The following is a 19,490-nucleotide window of genomic DNA, read 5'->3' as shown; positions in this document are numbered from 1 at the left end:
ACACCTTACACGACATGTTTTGATAAAGCCAAACCAAAGTTGCTAAATAACCGCGAGGATTATAAGGCACTTAATAGTATATGGTATGGCATTATCCTGAAACAGCTTAGGGATTTGTTCCCGACGGCTGCAGACAGGCTCAGCTCATGCTAGAGCTCCATCTCACATAAAACCATGCACCCAGCCTCCAGGATTGGTGAGGCCTGACTATAGGAGTGGCTCACAGGTTTACATGTGTCCAGATATAGGTTTAGACATAGGTATACTATATCTAAGCAAGGGGTGTGTACACCACCTTACCCCAGCTGAGTGATCAGCCAGTTGTGTCAATTTAAGAACCAGCCAGGGGTGGCAAAAGATATGCTGCAGCCCCTGGTAGGCCTTAGTGGCTCCTGTGCCCTGTGCACCTATAGTGCATTCTACAGGGGCTGACAAGGAGTCCATTTCCAATTGGTATGTGCCTATAGCACATGTGTCATTAATTTAGTGAGAGAACAGCAGGCTGGGGGTCTGATCAGCAGGCCCACAGCCTCAGTAGTCGAAAACCAGTGAAGCAAAAAGCAAAAATTTGGGGTGACCATAGGATAGCAGACCCTACTCTCCTACAGCGGCCCACACAGCGCCAGATGGACAATGGCGTCTGCTTCTTGAATGGAGCACTATGCACGCTATATCTTTAATAGTGGCTGTCCCTGGCCCCCACACAGCTCTCTTAGGACAATGGAGGCCGCTTCTCGTATGGAGCACTATGCACGCTTTAACTTTAAAAGTGGCTGCCCCCACCCAGCACTTACAGAACAATAGTGTCCGCTTCGTTTTAAAACTTTTAAGCTGAGCGCGGCGCCCGCTTCAGGGACACCGCACTTTTTCAGGTTTTTTTTTTTGAAACCTTAATGCTCAGCGCGAAGCCCACTTCAGGGACACCACGCTTATCGTTTTTGTTTCTTTTTTTTTTACTTTAATGCGGAGTGCAGCGCCCACTTTAGGGACACTGCGCTCAGTTTAATCTTTTTTTAAATTTAATTTTTAACTTTAATACTGAGCGCAACACCCACTTTATGTACACCGTGCTCTCTGTAATGAAATAGGTGTCACATTTTTCAAACTGGGCCTATTGGTATTGAAAATGATAATGGCTTTTATTATTGCAGGGTTTTTAAACACAAATAAAAGGCATTGTCTTTTACAAAGCCAATAGCTAAAAATCTCACAATTGTGAGACCTATTGCTTTGCAAATGTTTGTTTTCATTAATGCAGGCAACCATGTCTGATGCACGGAGGTGGTCGCTGCTGGTAAACTTGCATGTGGTGGCCACTATTGCAATCTTGTCTTATGTGGTCACCATGACAACACAAATAATAGCAGTAGCTCATGGTGATTTTAATTGAACATAATTAGCACATACTTAACAAAAGGTGGGATCTCACTGCACTAAAGAATAAGGACACTGCATCAATAATGGAAGAAATAGTCTTTAAAGAAGTTAGCCTTCGCTAAGCTTCTGAACTACAGGTGGGATGTGCAAGATTGAGGAGCACAAAGTGAAAAGACTGATTTTCTGGTTCTCTGTTTTTGCTTTAATAAATAACTTATTAGGATCAGATACATAACAATATGTCAAGAATAGAAAAACGTAAACCACACATACCTTCATTGCACTAGAACATCTGCACATGCAGTCTAGTAAAGTATCCAAAGACAGCACATAAACCATTACCAGCACTCATTATTGCTTAATCCCATACGGGCTGGTATTAAATAGAACGATGCTGCTCAACTATCCTGACCCAAGTTTTAACAAACCATCTATGAACATGAAAACAAATAGAAAAGGGAATGAGGAAACTATTGTGTAACTTGGATGTTTGCAAACATTAGAGAACTTTCCTTCATTGTATTCTCAAAGTCTAGAACTATCCTGACAAACCAATTCTTATTCCTCCCAATCAACTTGCCTTGCATACATAACCACTTTGGTTTACATAAGTGAAGGATATATACACCAACCAGTGATGCATTACATGGTTTGCTCTAATTTTCTACACCTTTAGCCATAAATAATGCCCTATCTAACCATAAACGGTTCCATTGACTGATCCAACATTTTTCTTCATCCTATGGAACAAGATGAGATTTTCTGTAGAGTAAAACAGACTCTAAAACCAAGGGTAGTAATCTCCAGTTTTACACTTCTTGCTTGGGTCTGATGACCACTGGCTCCTTCCGGTTTCATAAATGGTTTACACGGCCAGGCTAGCTGTTGTCCTACCGACTGCTGGCTTGTAAACGATGAAGGAGGCTTTAACGCCTTGAGTGCTGCCCACGTTCAACGGACGTCACGTGCACTACCTCGGCAGTGCTGCGCACGTCCGTTGAATGTCGCGGCCCGCCCGCGCAATAGAACGCTCTGCACCAGCGCGGAACGTTCAGCACAGGCAAGGGGTTAAAGCTGAGGATGTCCGATAGAAGTAGATGGTGCAGATCAGTTATCTTCATAAGTGTGATCAGCTTTCTGCAGAATGAAGTGTGCTCTTCAGCAGGGAGATGCGGCATCAAGATGACATATTTTGCATTTCCTCGGGGCAGGTTAGGGAGGCCCTCGGCTCGGACTCTGGTTGTGAAATGTTCACCCCGGTCCTCGTAGTGCTCAAGTCTGCAAACAACTGGAACCAAGCCTGTTAGGTTTTTATGGCTAATGAATGTGGCTCATGGATTTGAGGTGACCTCTCATGAAGAAGACATTTGGTATCCACAAGGGTAAGCAGTAGATAGAAGCAATCTAGCTTAGAATCACAGTCTTTGATTTGGCCTTTTTTGGTGTCCTGTTGGTGAAGACATTCCGTTGTGGTTAAAGTGAGGTAGGTACTTCATTCCATGCCTGAGTGACAAAAAGTTTGAGAACCAGGTTAGGCCAGTGTAATGGAGCAATACTGTTATTCTACTAAAGGAAAAGTAACATTGTTGCAATATATTAGTATTCAAAGGCTCACAAACGTCTTCAGATCACATTCAAAAGTACCTTTGAATGGTACATCAGCCAGGTTAGAACATTTTTGCATGCAAAGTAAAAAACAACGAATTAAGAAGTAATGATGAGAAAGGAGTATCTCAAATATTTCCCTTCTCTGTTATACAGGAATTAGAGGATTTTAGGACAGCAAACCATATTTTCCTGGATAACATCACACTTCAGAACAAGCATTGGCAAAGCTAGTAGGTCCGGCTTTAACGTGTCAGCACATTTAAACATAGGCTTTCATAAATGAAGCTTGCATGCACAAATTCCACATTAAATTTGCATGGCCTATAGGCTTTGCTATTTCAGGAAAAAAACTTCAAACAAGGATTATTTTAGGTTAAGAATCAAGAAATCGGAGAATAAAATTAAGGCAACGTAGAGTGTGATGGCAGTACACTTTTCAGATGGAAAATAGTCCCTCATGCATTCTAATGGAAGGTAAAAAAGACAGAATGATAAACTAAACACCCACAGTATGAGATAAAGTAATACCTTCAGGGTGGAGCCCAAACACACCCTACATATAGTTTCAAGAATAGTTTTTAGAACTGGCTTGACAGTGTAGCTGTCTTCAGAAGTACTATTACCTGTCTCGTAAGCGTCATGCAATTAAGGGGCAGGTTTCTTTAAAACCAAGATTTAAACCATAAGTGACGACTAGTTAGAACTAACTATGACTGGGGACTAGCTAAGCCAACGGGTCTCACAAATGAGTCATATAAGTTGGCTCGGTCTCAAAAGCATAACAGGTGGTTACCCAATTTTGTAAGAGATTCCTAATTGCGCGGAAGTTCTATGACGACATTAATTTTGGTCAACCCTCCATTTGAACCTCCCACGTTGACCTGTAGGGGATTAATACCCTTGTCCAGACGTCTCATTCTCAAAGCGGGGGTGAGTGGACTTTTAATCAATCCTATTAATCTAAATGACCTCAGGGGTTTCGTTACCTTACTGAATTTCGGTTCCCCTTTTTCGCATTTAGACTATCTCTGAAGGCATCAGAAGTATATACTCCATTAATTGGAACACATGAAGCATTGAATATTGGTGAGTTAATCTCTAAAAATTAAATAACCACTCACACTAGTTTGGATAGCAGTTTCAGTGCTTATTGGAGATGGGCACTGAGTCTGTGTTTTTTGTCTCTCCTAATTGGTTTAGGTTTCCAACATTGGCCAGACGTCTCTCCTAATTTGTTTAGGTTTCCAACATTGGCCAGACGCCCGCTATTAACCGTTCATGGTAATATCAACCCAACCTTATCTATGACCAATTGTTACTATATATACACATACAATTATTTACACAAATCTGTATTATTAAATTATAGGTTATCGATCCAGTCCTATTTGCCCCTTATCTTTTGTCCTGAAGAAGACCCGTAGCAGAGGCCTAGAAATCGCCCGTATTGCGTTAGGGTCGAAACGTCGACGACTACCCCCCCATCCCAGCCTACACCTATCGTCTTATTTCAATTGTAAATTATGTATATAATAATGTATGGGTAGGCTTTCTTGTGTTCTAAATGGCAAATTTTGCCCTTTGATTGTATCAATCTATTTTGCATTTATTCTTTCAACTGTCTTGTTTCATTTCACTTGAGCACCCCCTTTTTTCTGAATCTATCACTTATTCATTGTCATTTATAATTGTTCTGGATCGCCAAAAATTCTTTTTAGTATGTAAATAAATTTGTGATATATAACAATTTTGTTTTTGAAAATTTATGTGTTGGGTTTAATGCATTGAATATTGCTGGTTGTAAGTTACACATCTCCTATGGGGCAAATTGGCTTTGCCTAAGATTGAATTTGCTACAAATAACTGCAGGTTGTACATTTATTGTGTCTTGATTAAAATCCGGGACCATTTTCGATATACAAATTGCTACCCAGGTCCTGTGACTAATTGGGTTAACCCCATTGATTCAATGGTCTCTTGTGCAGGGATTCCTGCGAGGGTTTATTTTGTTAAGTTCTTGTTGACTGTGTATCACTATCTGTTTGTATCATTGTAAGTTCTTTTGTTGTCTGTAGTTGTGAATACATAGGGATATGTCAGAGAATGAAACACTCACTTATAGTGAGGATTATATAAAAAACCTAATTGAAGTTCAGAGAAGTGGCAGTTTCCTGGGCCGAATCACAACTCCTATTGATACAACTTTAAATGAAAAAGTCAATAAATTAGAGAGACTAGAGAAAAATTTAATTAGGACCCGCCTGCACGGGCATGCCCTTACTCAATATTTGCAGACGAATGTCATCCCAGTAGGTCTACAGGTTCGCAATGAGCCGGCGATTTTTGTAGACAACCCCAAGTTTAAGGGTAAATTCAGCTTCATCTCAAACAACTGTTCAAGGCATTGGATGGTGCTTGGGGTGGAGACTGCTCTGGAAGAAGTAGAACGTTTGATAAAAGAAATAGGAGAATTGAGGAAGGAAATTAATGAAGACTCAGCCCTAATTAATGCGAAAGAAGCTCTTGAGCGATTGGAAAAGACACTGAAGGATTTTGATGTTTTTACACAGTCTACCAAATTGGATAAGCTGTCTAAGGATATCAAATTCTTCGACAAAAAAGTGGTATATCCCTATTTATCTGAAGGCCATTATAATCAGGAGTCACAAGGTAGATATACCACTAGGGGCAGAGGAGGACAGAGGAGATACCACACTTTCTCCAACTCCTCGGTAAGCAGTGGCTCTGAATCTGAACAGCCATCCACTAGTGAAGCCGCTCAACAGGATTTCCAGACTAATTTTTTAGAGCAAGACCAATGGTCAGGACAGCGCGGCAGGGGCCGCCCCTGGGGTCGACCCAGGGGACGGGGCCAAAACAATTGGAATCAGGGCAGAGGACAGTCCAATTGGAACCAGGGGAGGGACAGACCAGGGAAACAGGTCCAGTTCAGGCAGGAATCCCACGGCGAGATTCAAACTCGCAACCGTCACTACAGGTGGTAACCCCTTCAAATTTGACCCATGAAGCAAGCCCTTTGATTAACTTATCGAATTACATCTTAAGTGATGACGAACAGAAGATTTTAGAAAAGGGCCTATCATTTGTACCCACAAATCTGCCTAATAGCTTCAACCTGAAATTGGAGCTTCACCAGTTCTTTCGTAAAGTGCGTCTGAAGCACTACTTCAACAAAACACCATACCAGCCAGTCTTCAGCAGTACTGGTCTGAGACCTCCATCGACCTTTACACCATCGGCTCAAATGATGCCACATAGATTGTTGGCATATGAACAAATGGTAATGGGGGATGTCAATAAATTACTGAATGAAAGAAAATATGTAAAATATAACATCTCTAAACAGGAACGTACAGCCTTGGAAAATTTGAGTAAAAATCAAAATATAGTGATCAAGCCAGCCGACAAAGGCGGGGCTATAGTTATCCAGGATAGGGATGCATACAGGACAGAAATTGCCAACCAATTATCCGTAGTAGGCAACTACAGGAAATTAACATCTGACCCTACTAAAGAAATTGCGATCACTATTCGTGGAGTGACTGATAATGCACTAAAAGAGGGTTTTCTAACCAAACATGAATATGAATATCTCAACAATATCTATCCTCGGCTGCCGACAATCTATACCTTACCGAAAGTCCATAAGAGGCTTAATGATCCACCTGGCAGACCAATAATTTCGGGGTGTGGCTCGATTCTCGAACCACTGTGTAAATTTATTGACATATTCATTAAACCAATAGCAGAGAACACTGCTTGCTACCTGAGGGATACAATGCAAGTAATACAACTGGTGGAGGATAAAGCATTTGATGGGACACAGGAATTAATGGCCACCATGGATATAACTTCGTTATATACCAATATTCCACAGCAAGCTGCCCTTGAGGTTATTAGAGAGGTATTAGACAACAGAATGAGACCACATAGAGTTCCCACGGCTTTTATAATTGACCTCCTAGAAATTGCCATGAAGAAAAATTACTTTGTCTTTGATGGTGAACATTTTGTACAGACAAAGGGCGTGGCTATGGGGGCCAGCTTTGCCCCCAATTTGGCCATAATCTATATGGATCAGTATGAACATCACTTCATTTTGAGTGAGAATAACCCATATAAACATCATATTGGGTTGTGGCGTCGTTATATAGATGACGTGCTCTTAGTGTGGAAGGGTCCAGAGGAGGAGTTACTGGCATTCCACACTTGGTTGAATGGAAAGGATAACAACATCCAATTCACCATGGAACACAGCAATCGGGAGATAAACTTTTTAGATATCACAATAAAGGAAGAAGATGGGCATTTACACACCACCTTGTTCCGAAAAGCAACGGAGAAAAATACCCTCCTTAGGTATTCCAGTCACCATCCACGCAACCTCAGGGACAATTTACCATATGGCCAGTTCCTGAGGTTGCGTAGGAACTGCAGCCACAAGGCTGATTATTTCTCAGAATCATCCATCTTGATGACGAGACTTCTGGAGAGGGGTTACCCCAGAAGCCTTGTAAGGAAGGCACGTAAGAGAGCATGGTTCTGTAATAGGGATGGACTTTTAGAACCTAGAATGAAAAAGGATAATGATGAAAAGAGGATGGTGTGTGTAACCACCTTTAATACAAGGAGTACGGAGATCAAGAGAATTATAAATAACCATTGGCATTTGGTAGCAGAAGATACTGGCGTGCCAGACCCTCCTATGCATGCCTTCCGGAAAGGAAGAAGTGTGAGAGATTTTGTGGTACACTCCATGCTAAAAAAGAAAGAGGTACAAACACAGTCAGTATTGTGGAATTTGTCCCCTGTGGTAGGACATTATAAATGTGGAGCATGCAAGGCCTGCTCGATGGCCGTTGAAACAAAGGAGTGTACATACAACAACTACACACACATATTAAGACATCATACTAATTGCAATACCATGGGGGTAGTTTACGCCATCCTTTGCCCCTGTGGATTCATGTACATAGGCCAAACCACACAGAGGGCAAAGAACCGTATCCTGCAGCATTGTAGTAGGATCCGATGTAAAGTACAGGGAGCCCCATTAGTATATCACTTCACTAAATTTGACCATCATCCTGAAAGTTTTAAGTGGTGGATAATTGAGAAGGTAACACAAAACCCACGAGGAGGTAACTTTTCAAATGTCCTAAGCACAAGAGAATGTAGATGGATGCATTTTTTTGATACAGTGAATAGGGGCCTGAATGAGCATGAGGAATATAGTAGGCAGATGGCGCTAATCCCTAATGGCTGATAGCTAAGCCTATGATTAATTTTGAGCTGTATTCTCTTTGACTTAAGATTTATTGTATATATGTATCTGTTCTGATTCAGAATGTTGTCTAAGCATATAGCATCAATGGGCCAGGGCTCTGGCCTCAAATAGGGATACGTATATATTTACCTCCACAAAACACTGTATGTATTGTTTGTCAATATGAACTGTATGTATTGTTTGTCAATATGAATTATGTGGTTTCTGTTTTATAATGTATGTTAATCGATTTGGGACTTATTAGCCCTAGCATTGTCATATAATCCCACATTGTTAATTACGAAATGGAAATCTAAGCATGCAGAAAGTATTATATCTCCGCACTCATTGGTATTGTGTGTGGCATCAGTAAACAATAGCCGTTCGTAATCTGGGACTTATTAGCCTTAATATTGTTAAACAAATCCCACACTGTTAATTACGAAATGAAAATCGAACCATGCAAGAAATATGGAAAGTATTTTTTATATCTCCGCACTCATTGGTATGGTGTGTGGCATCTGTAAACATTAGCCGAACGTAATCCAATAACTGAGCCGTTTTTCAATGACGGGGCTATGTTTAGAAGTCCTTTCTTTGTTCCCATGATTTAATCACGTGACCGCACGTCGCCTGCGACGTTGCGTGTAACTCAGGATACAAACTTCCGGGTTTGTTTGCCAACCCGTCTGAGACGCGGCTCATTTTTGCCAAACGTGGATGTTAGGCGGGCTCGTACTTCGACTAAGGTAACTAGGAATTGTACGGATAACCAGGCCACTTATCTGTGGTGCCAATTTAGTCAGTGGATGGTTGGGCCGTCCTTTCTCTGTTCTGACTCGTTTTTTCCCCGTCTTGTCATCCAACAGAGAAGCACCTCCTCTGCCCTGAATTGGATTCGCAAGACACCTTTCCTATTCAGTGAAAAGCTGAGGTACCTCTATGTTCTTAATTCTAGAGTTAACTGTATTGATACAACGATTCCTAGATCAGCTGTTCACTGACCGGCACTATTTCCCACTTTGTACAGGTTTGCCATCACTGACTAAATTAATTTTGGTCAACCCTCCATTTGAACCTCCCACGTTGACCTGTAGGGGATTAATACCCTTGTCCAGACGTCTCATTCTCAAAGCGGGGGTGAGTGGACTTTTAATCAATCCTATTAAGCTAAATGACCTCAGGGGTTTCGTTACCTTACTGAATTTCGGTTCCCCTTTTTCGCATTTAGACTATCTCTGAAGGCATCAGAAGTATATACTCCATTAATTGGAACACATGAAGCATTGAATATTGGTGAGTTAATCTCTAAAAATTAAATAACCACTCACACTAGTTTGGATAGCAGTTTCAGTGCTTATTGGAGATGGGCACTGAGTCTGTGTTTTTTGTCTCTCCTAATTGGTTTAGGTTTCCAACATTGGCCAGACGTCTCTCCTAATTTGTTTAGGTTTCCAACATTGGCCAGACGCCCGCTATTAACCGTTCATGGTAATATCAACCCAACCTTATCTATGACCAATTGTTACTATATATACATACAATTATTTACACGAATCTGTATTATTAAATTATAGGTTATCGATCCAGTCCTATTTGCCCCTTATCCTTTGTCCTGAAGAAGACCCGTAGCAGAGGCCTAGAAATCGCCCGTATTGCGTTAGGGTCGAAACGTCGACGACTACCCCCCCATCCCAGCCTACACCTATCGTCTTATTTCAATTGTAAATTATGTATATAATAATGTATGGGTAGGCTTTCTTGTGTTCTAAATGGCAAATTTTGCCCTTTGATTGTATCAATCTATTTTGCATTTATTCTTTCAACTGTCTTGTTTCATTTCACTTGAGCACCCCCTTTTTTCTGAATCTATCACTTATTCATTGTCATTTATAATTGTTCTGGATCGCCAAAAATTCTTTTTAGTATGTAAATAAATTTGTGATATATAACAATTTTGTTTTTGAAAATTTATGTGTTGGGTTTAATGCATTGAATATTGCTGGTTGTAAGTTACACATCTCCTATGGGGCAAATTGACTTTGCCTAAGATTGAATTTGCTACAAATAACTGCAGGTTGTACATTTATTGTGTCTTGATTAAAATCCGGGACCATTTTCGATATACAAGTACCAGAAGGCTGGGTATTGGGCGCTAAAAAACAAGGCTACTGGAGCAGAGGACCTCACACCCGACAGGAGAAAAGCCCCCACATCTCTGCAAAGGGATAAAAAGAAGCCTTTGCTAAGGATGGCAAACATTTTTTGTTTGTGGCATTCTTATGTGAGTCAGCATCAATTCAGTAGGCCTGTCTAATGCAGGTGCCCGTTATAGGCAAAAAATGGGGAACAAGCTGCATGCAGTGATTTTGTAGTGATGTGACAGTAAACAGGGCTAGAGACACTACTTATAACTCACCGTAGCTCAGATACAATGAGTGGTGCTCCAAATCTGCGTGTTCTAATTGGAGAATACGCTAAACAAAAGCATGCCGACAACAGACTATGATTCAGAGCAACCCTAAAACTCTTCGGTATTAAGCAGCCATCTTGGATAGTTGGTACAAAAGGGGGTGGTGATGGACGGAGCATCTGAACCAATCAAACACCCACACCCAGTCAACAGATAGTGATGGATTAAACCCAGATCTTTTGACTGGGTGTGAGCGTTTGATTGATTCAGATGCTCAGTCTATTACCACCCCCTTTTGTACCGCTTTTGGCCGCCATAAGTGTGGCAGGGTATGCTCAGACGTGAGTCCCTTGCTCACTTTGCCACTGGATTCAAGCAAGCCGGGCTGAAGATGGCTGGAATGCCAGAAACCGGTCCTCGAAAGCTTGTTTCCGGTCCAGGGAAGGCATGGCTTGGCAGTTCGGGCTGGACTGTTCCCATGAGGCACAGGGTCAGACTGATTAGCATATAGCCATGTCTGAACTGGGGTGGCAGAGTGGGCTAAAGAACGGTGATGGATTAAACCCAGATCTTTTGACTGGGTGTGAGCGTTTGATTGATTCAGATGCTCCGTCCATCACCACCCCCTTTTGTACCGATCTTTGATAGTTGGGTAGAACTTCCCTCATGGTTCACAACATACTTTGCTAGGCAATTTCGATACAATGCTGCGCACCGACGACCTCACTTCACGGATCTCGAATTTCGCTTGCTAAGATTAATTCCTAAGTATTCAGATTGATGGACAGACAATACAGAGAAACATTCTGGAAAGTTGTGCTTACTGTTAAAGCAAAGTAAATTAATATTTATCTGCACTCTTATAAAAACTGGAGCAGCTATTTGATAGTAAGAGTCCCTGCAACAGACCAGGAAGTCTTCTTGGACAGGAGTATGTTGCATATGCACACATGAGGGTCAATGCAAGGTATGCAATTTGCTAAGCACAAAAAATGCGAGGCTGTAAATATTCTTGGTTATAGAAGTGAAGCAAAAGCTGCAACTCCTCTTCCACAACAGAGCATAAACTGACAAACATTGAAATGTCAATTCCGGTATAGGAAAGAGTGTTCATGTATCCTCATATATGTCAGGGTGCTCATTTGTTGTATGTTTACTTTACAGGATTTACCTGACATACATTACAGAGATTCAGCTACAGATCTACTGCCAAAGTGTATCCACTCACTTTAACAGTTTGGCATATAAAACATAAGGGCAGCTCTTCTCATGTAGATATCCCCTACATCCTGCAGTCGTCCTTGACTAGTAGATGAGAGGAGTCTAGCTTGGTGGAGTCCTGGATTTCTGTTTTCTCTATTGTGCTATTTCCTCTTTCCCACTTCTACCAACCGCCCGCATATTTGTGTGTATGTTGTCGCTGGTGGGTGTGGTGAAACAGAAATGCTGAATGCACCTACTGGACCATGTGTACAAGATCTGTACATCCAAGTACGGCTGAAAACGTACTGGAACCCAGATTTTATAGTGGACTACCACTATCTGCCAATCAGAATTGCTCTAATATATGGCTCTGTTTTGATTGGTGAGTAGAGTCAACTGTTTGGGATTATTTGGAATTGCTGCTAGCAGGTGTGGTGCAGCGGCCAGGGCAGCTGACTTCGGGGCACAGGGTTCACGGTTCGGTCCCTGGCTCTGGCGGCAGCTCAGTCCCAGCACCATGTGACTCTGGGCAATAGCTCACTTAATTTCCATGTTGGCCCCCAGCGCCTTGAGACCCGTAAGAGTGAGTAGTTTGCGCTTTACAAATACTAATTTACATTTTACAAAACAGTTGTGTGTAGGTGGAAGACCTGTAATTATTCCTAGCTCGCTGATTAAGTAGTTGTAAGAGAACTTTCCTGCTCCCAATTTCACACCATAGGCAAAACAAAAAAATTAAAACAAATATATATATTTTTTTAAATCGCTGATGTTTCCAGATTCTCTGCTCTGTATATGTTTCATCGGTAAATGGTCAAAATATCGATTCCAAAATGTAGACTAACCTAAATATCTACTCCAAAATATAGAATGGACAAAATATCGAATGGACAGAATATAGACATCAAAAATATCGTTTTCAAGGTAAGTAATGTAATATCGATTTTAAAAATATAGACAGTCAAAATATCGAAGTACATAATATAGTTTATTAAAAATATCGAATTTTTAATAATATCGATTTTTTTAAAGTGTTTTGTATGTTAGTATATATGTGAAAAGTGTATATATTTTTGTAATTTATTTTAAGTAATTAATTTTATGTTATTTAATTTTTGCGTAATTTAATTCTGTAGCGGGTTGTGGGTTTATAGGGGAATAGGGTGGGAAGTAATTTAATTAATTAAATATGTTAATTTATTGGTATTTATTTTGAATACATTGTTAATTAATTTTTAATTGATAATTAATTAATTCTTAATTGATAATCAATTTTTATTAATTGATTAATTGATAATTATGTGAATTATATTAACTTATTTTCACTAGAGTGGGAATAGTAAAATGTACCCCTATGCTATCCAACGCTTTCCCTACTGTTGCACTCTCTGTAGTGGGAATAGTAATTTTTACCCCTACGCTATCCAACGCTTTCCCTACTGTTGCACTCTCTGGAGTGGGAATAGTAATTTTTACCCCTACGCTATCCAACGCTTTCCCTAGTGTTGCACTCTCTGGAGTGTGAATAGTAATTTTTACCCCTACGCTATCCAACGCTTTCCCTACTGTTGCCCCCTCTGGAGTGGGAATAGTAATTTTTACCCCTACGCTATCCAATGTTTTCCCTACTGTTGCACTCACTGGACTGGGAATAGTAATTTTTACCCCTACGCTATCCAACGCTTTCCCTACTATTGCACTCTCTGGAGTGGGAATAGTAATTTTTACCCCTACGCTATCCAACGCTTTCCCTACTGTTGCACTCTCTGGAGTGGGAATAGTAATTTTTACCCCTACGCTATCCAACGCTTTCCCTACTGTTGCCCCCTCTGGAGTTGGAATAGTAATTTTTACCCCTACGCTAGCCAACGCTTTCACTACTGTTGCACTCTCTGGAGTGGGAATAGTAATTTTTACCCCTAGGCTAACCAACACTTTCCCTACTGTTGCACTCTCTGGAGTGGGAATAGTAATTTTTACCCCTACGCTATCCTACGGTAATAATATTGTGTATTTTTTATTAATATTAGGTTTATATATATATATATATATGTTTTAACAGACATGATTGTATATTTTTTTTATAAGTTAACATAGTTATTTAATAATTTTCAGGTAATTTAAGTATAAGTTTTTTTTACTATTTATATTTTATATTTTTTAATTTTTACATTATTTTTAAGAAATTCGATATTTTTACAAAGTATATATATACATAAACGATATTTTGGGTTCAATATTTTGGTACTTACCTGATTGTAGATAGGAATTCGATATTTTGTCTGTCGATATTTTGGAATCTATATTTTGGGTAGTCTATATTTTGTCCCTCGATATTTAGTCAGTGATCCATCTCAGAAAATCATGTGAAGTTCATCAAAATCTGTGCTATATTTTAAGATTATAGCATTCCGATGGTGGAGAATGGCTACTGGCCAAGCCTATGAACTCGCTCTCTGGAAGCTAACATTTTCTTGTTCAAACTCCATGAACAGCAGGTCCTACAGCTCAATTAGTCTAAAAATGTCAGTTGGACCATGTATAATTGCATAAATGTAGCTGCATTTTGGGGAAAAGTTGGTGTTTCAATTACCTGTCCCATAATGTTGACATCAAATTCATTTAGAAATAACCGGGATATCAAATTTCAAGGATCGCCAGCAAAGGAGGTCACACCCAAACACTATCAAGCTTCACATGGATAGACTTTGAAAAGGTATTTGAATTAGTTGGGTCAGTTTACATTCCTAGAAGAAATAAACATAGAGCCCAATTCCTCCGCTTTACAAATCTCCTTCATATGCGCCTGGCGGCCAGAGCCAAGATAAGCGGTGTGCAATCAGAGGCCTTCTCAATATATAGTGCCATCAAGACAGGGGGCCCTTCTACTATTCGTCCTAGCCACCAAGCAGCTACTACCTACCACACTAAGAATCCCTGCATATGTTAATTATTGCAGAAGTTTAAACAAGGCTATGAAGAGAGAACTAGTTACCATGCTTTTGACATTACAGGCATGAAAGCATTTTTCTGTCGGTGAGACATCAAATGACTCATGATTAAATCTTTCAAGACCTTATAATTGGGACCCTTTTTTAGCTTGTGCTCAGGGATTTTAGGGTGATTGCTATATAAACGAGGAGCTATGTATCCTTGCAGGATTTCCCTCCTCCCCTTCATGATAGTGCATTAGAATAGCACTACTCAGGAACTCGAAACCTTGCTTAGGACAGAAAAGTTTTCCTTAATCTGGGCTGGGATAATCTAGCTGGTCTCCTTCCTCTTTACAATATATGCTCGAGAACAGCTTCGCTACTCCACCCTGTGCAGAAAGGGAGGATGTTTTTGCCCAGTGATAAAAGCGATAAGACCCAAAGACAAATGACAGTCAGACATGAATAGTAACTAAAGAATTTCACAGACACCTTCGGAAAGATATGTAGATGGAAAAAGCCCCTGCTGTTTTATCAGAGATGGCAAGTTTGAAAAGAGCAGGCTGGCACTTGATCAAGGGTAATTCTATTTACAGAGATATATCCATTAAGAACACGCCTTGCTTGAAAAAGGAATGTTCTTTACAGGGAACGCAATCATGGAGGTCAAAGCTGGATCCCGTGGCTTGGGTAGGATGGAAAGGAATATTTTCTGATGAACTTGCAAGTTGAATAAAGCATACTTTTCAGCAAGAAAATGGATAGCAAGGAGGTTGCGCTGGCAGTATTTGCAGCTCACTGACAAAGCGTGCTAAAGTGGTCAAGTTAAGAAAAACAGTCGGTGCAGAGCTGCAGGGAGCAACTGTGCACGGACTTCGATGGCATGCCAATCAGAAACGCGAAGACCAACTTAAAGTACCATGGGGGCATGATTAAGCGCTTTTCATAAAGAAGGTTGATCAGGCAAATATAATGCAGAGAGTTCAGTCATATAAGCTTTAACTGAGCCCACCCCAAAGCCTTGCTGGCCCAAAGACACTACAAAAAGCAAAAGATCTGATAATTTTGCCTATAGGCGATCAAGTCGACAGTTCATACACCAGACCATACATTTCTCCCAACACACTGAATAGACTGATTTAGTCACAGGGCACCGGCACCTAGCCATAAGTATCACATCCACGACATCAGCAGGTAAGTCGAAGCTGCTCTGTTACTGCCGCTCAATAGCCATGTAAGGAGGTGTAGATTCCAGTTCAGAATCCAGTCTTGTTGCTGAGACAGGAGGGCCTCCCGGAGAAGTAGAAAGACATGAGGGTTAATGCCCAAGATCAGCATTTAAGACAGTCTTACTCTCCTGACCCATAAAAATGACTTTGGCTCGATCCATCCTGACGTGCCTCAGAACAATAGTAGAAATGCAAGTCCTAATCTCCACTGCAGGCCGAACGTATCCTATGGAGAACCTTTTGGGGGGAAATCCAGTGAACAGTAATCTCAACACTGCTAGTTAAAGGTGGTGGTGAAAAGATTGGGCCAGGGCACGTCCCAGTGGTTGAAGATGACCTGAGCCACTTCAGGATGGTGATACTCTTTGTAATTTACTAGGTAAAGTCTGCTGACCTGCTCATCCACCATGGCGTTTAGTGATCCTGCCAGCGGATTGGCTAAAAGGGGGATATCCTGATGGTCCAGGAGGATGCATGAGGCAACAGTCCAAGAAGCCTTAGAACTGACTTCACTAAGACTCAGGGTGAAGTCTGTAATATCAGGATCATAACCGGAATGTCCACGGCTCTTTCCAGAGGTTGGAAGACTTTGAATGCTTCAGTGCCCTGGATGCCTCTGTGAAGACAATCCTATGTGCAGGCGCCAGATGGGGCTTCGATTATTTGATCAAAATCCCTGAAGATTAAAGGTGGGCAATCTTCATTCGAATATCTGCAATGACTGCAGTGAGCCCGCCTCAAGCAACAAGTTATTGGGGTGTGGCAATATATGCATCCCAGTCCTGTGAGGGTGGGCAGTGACCACCGTAATCCCTGAGGGGCAGAGATGGGGCTGGAGGATAGAAGGGCACATTGGTAATTTTTCGACACTACCACGAACCAAAGGTAGCATCTTTGGGGCTGTAAAACATGCGTGTGAAAGTAAGCACTCTGCAAGTCTAAGGATACCATCAAATCCCCCGGAACCCAGACAGAAAGAACATAGGCCATAGTGAGTATTTTAAATTAGTTCTTCGGTTGAAACGATTTCAAGGATCAAAGAAATAAAATCAGCCAGAACGCTCTATCCTTCTTGGGCACCAGGAAGTAGTGGGAGCAGCATCCTTCAAATTTTTATAATTCAAGTACACTCTCAATGGCATCCTTGGCCATTAGCAATTTGACTTCCTGCAAAAGGATGATGCATGATCCGCTGAAACGTGAGTAGAACAGATGTGATAGAATAGGGTAGAGGAGGTGATGGGAATGACAGGGCAAAATCTTTACAACACTGATCAGAAGCATTGAATTCCCTGCCCGGTAGGCAAAATCGAATCCTGCCTCTTGCCAGCTGCGCATGGTCCTTCAAGGGGAAATCAAAGCAGCACGTGACTTGTTGGTGGGAGTGAGGGGGTTGTAAGATTGCTGCCCTTGCTGGTTTCCATAACCCCAGCCACTACCATGTCCCTTTGGGAGGGGGACAAAAAGTCTGGGCCAGCTGAGGTGCAAAACATTTTACGAGGGCTGCCTGTGCCAAAAGGTTAGACAGAACAAGCAACTTTTACATTTTCTGTATTGTTGGTGAAACTGGTAGGCTGGTCAAAGTAAGTCAACAGGAAGGGCTGTAACACGGCCATGTTTAAATAGTTCCAGCACAAATCAGACTTTTCTTTAAAGTGGCTGGAGCCATCAAAAGACTAAGAATGCCTGAAACATCACCAGACAATCTTGTGTCAAGGCCAGCCCTCAAGACTTTGACAGCATCCGGTCTGTCCTGAATTGTCTGAGCAATGGCTGTCCTGACTTAGTCAGGGACAGCTGGCAAAGTCTTGCTGGCCATGTCCCAAAAGGCATGCCTGTAATGTGTTTGAGGACAGAATGAGAAACTGTAGGAGGAAAATATTCTTTTGTGTCAATACTCTAATTCCATATCTAGCTGCGCAGAACGGACCATGTTCGGGTTGGCCTTGCTCATGTAAGCCTTGACCACTAAGCTTTCCATGGTTAGATACAGCGTGGGAAAGGTCGGGTCACCAAGGGCTGGCTTATATCGTCTAGACACCGGATGAATGACCAGAGGAGCCGAGAACATCTTTGTCCAAGCAGCCATTAAGGTATCTGTCAGGGCTTCTATAAAAGTCAGTAACAGCTCCAATGTGGCAAGCCCAGGTTGTAATATTTCCAACAAGAAGTTTGCTTTTGTTTCAACCTTAGGTTATTGTAAATAAAGTACTTAAGCAGCTCTGCAGACAAGCACCCCAAAGGAGGCACTTTCCACTGTGTAGACCTGGCGGATCTTCTAATGCAGTCGCAGGAAAAGTGTCCAACTCTCTATGTAATGAATATGCTACTTACCAGTATGCATCTGTTCTTGGCATGTAGGGCTGCTAACATTCATATCTATTGCATAGATCGCCGCCTAGTGTTGGGTCCGGATGATTGCACATTGTTGTCCTGGAAGAGTCTTAGAAGTATCACGAGATAGGTGGCTCCTCCCCTGGACTACAGTGCGCATGGGCATCGACTCCATCCCCAGATTGTTTTTAGCCATTGTGTCAGAGATGGAGTGAAATAGTGTAACTGATGTCCATGCTAATGATTGAATGCAAGAAATAGTCTGCAGCCGCTACGGGCACCGGGGAGGAGGGCGGGCGATATGAATGTTAGCAGCCCTACATGCCAAGAACAGATGCATACTGGTAAGTAGCATATTCAGTTCGAGGCATGTGGGCTGCTAAATTCATATCTATTGCATAGAATACATAGCAGTCCCTCCATTAACGGCGGCCGCCCGTGCCAGCTGCAGAAGTCTGAAAAAGAGTTTTGAGAACAGCCTGTCCTACAGCTGCCTGCTGCTTGGAATGCACATCTACACAGTAATGTTTGGTAAACGTATGTGGTGTTGACCACGTGGCTGCTCTGCAAATGTCTTCCAAAGGAATGTTCCCCAGGAAAGCCATGGAGGCTCCCAACTTGCGTGTGGAGTGTGCCCTGGGGGGGACCGTTAAAGTGCGTTTAGCTTTCTGATAACAAATCTGAATACATTTAACGATCCACCTGGCTATTCCTGCCTTGGAAATTGGGTTGCCTTTGTGCTGGGCTGAGAAGGCAACAAAAAGTTGCTGTGTCTTTCTAAATTGTTGTGTTCTGTCAATGTAGTACATCAATGCCCTTTTGACGTCCAGCGTATGGAGCATTCTTTCTGCTACTGTTTCCGGTTTTGGAAAGAATGCGGGCAGTACAATTGTCTGATTGACATGAAAGTGTGACACCACCTTTGGAAGGAACTTGGGGTTAGTGCGGAGCACAACCCTGTTTGAGTGAATTTGTATAAATGGCTCTTGTATTGTGAGCGCTTGTAGCTCACTAACACGTCTGAGAGATGTAATGGCAATGAGGAAAGCCACTTTCCATGTTAAGAACTGAATCTCACAGGAATGTAGAGGCTCAAAAGGTGGGCC

The 19,490-nt window shown here is 41.7% G+C and overlaps 1 protein-coding gene across 4 annotated transcripts in view; it reads right to left on the bottom strand.

Moving 5' to 3' along the window:
• Positions 1-1,556: 1,556 nt before the first annotated feature.
• LOC144772440 (OX-2 membrane glycoprotein-like) overlaps positions 1,557-19,490 on the bottom strand; it is a 180,080-nt gene continuing 162,146 nt past the window's right edge. For 2 of the 4 annotated variants that reach the window (XR_013599745.1, XR_013599744.1), the window contains exons 7-8: positions 2,436-2,880; positions 1,557-2,310 (exon numbers count right to left, since the gene is read on the bottom strand). The gene's annotated coding sequence lies outside the window, so the exon portion shown is untranslated. Of the gene's footprint in view, positions 2,881-19,490 lie in introns of all 4 variants that reach the window. The other 2 variants (XM_078656764.1, XM_078656763.1) reach the window with 1 other exon arrangement.

The sequence above is a fragment of the Lissotriton helveticus genome, chromosome 8, assembly GCF_964261635.1.
Source record: "Lissotriton helveticus chromosome 8, aLisHel1.1, whole genome shotgun sequence".
Lineage (NCBI taxonomy): Eukaryota > Metazoa > Chordata > Amphibia > Caudata > Salamandridae > Lissotriton > Lissotriton helveticus.
This window is presented reverse-complemented; position numbering and strand designations above follow the sequence as displayed.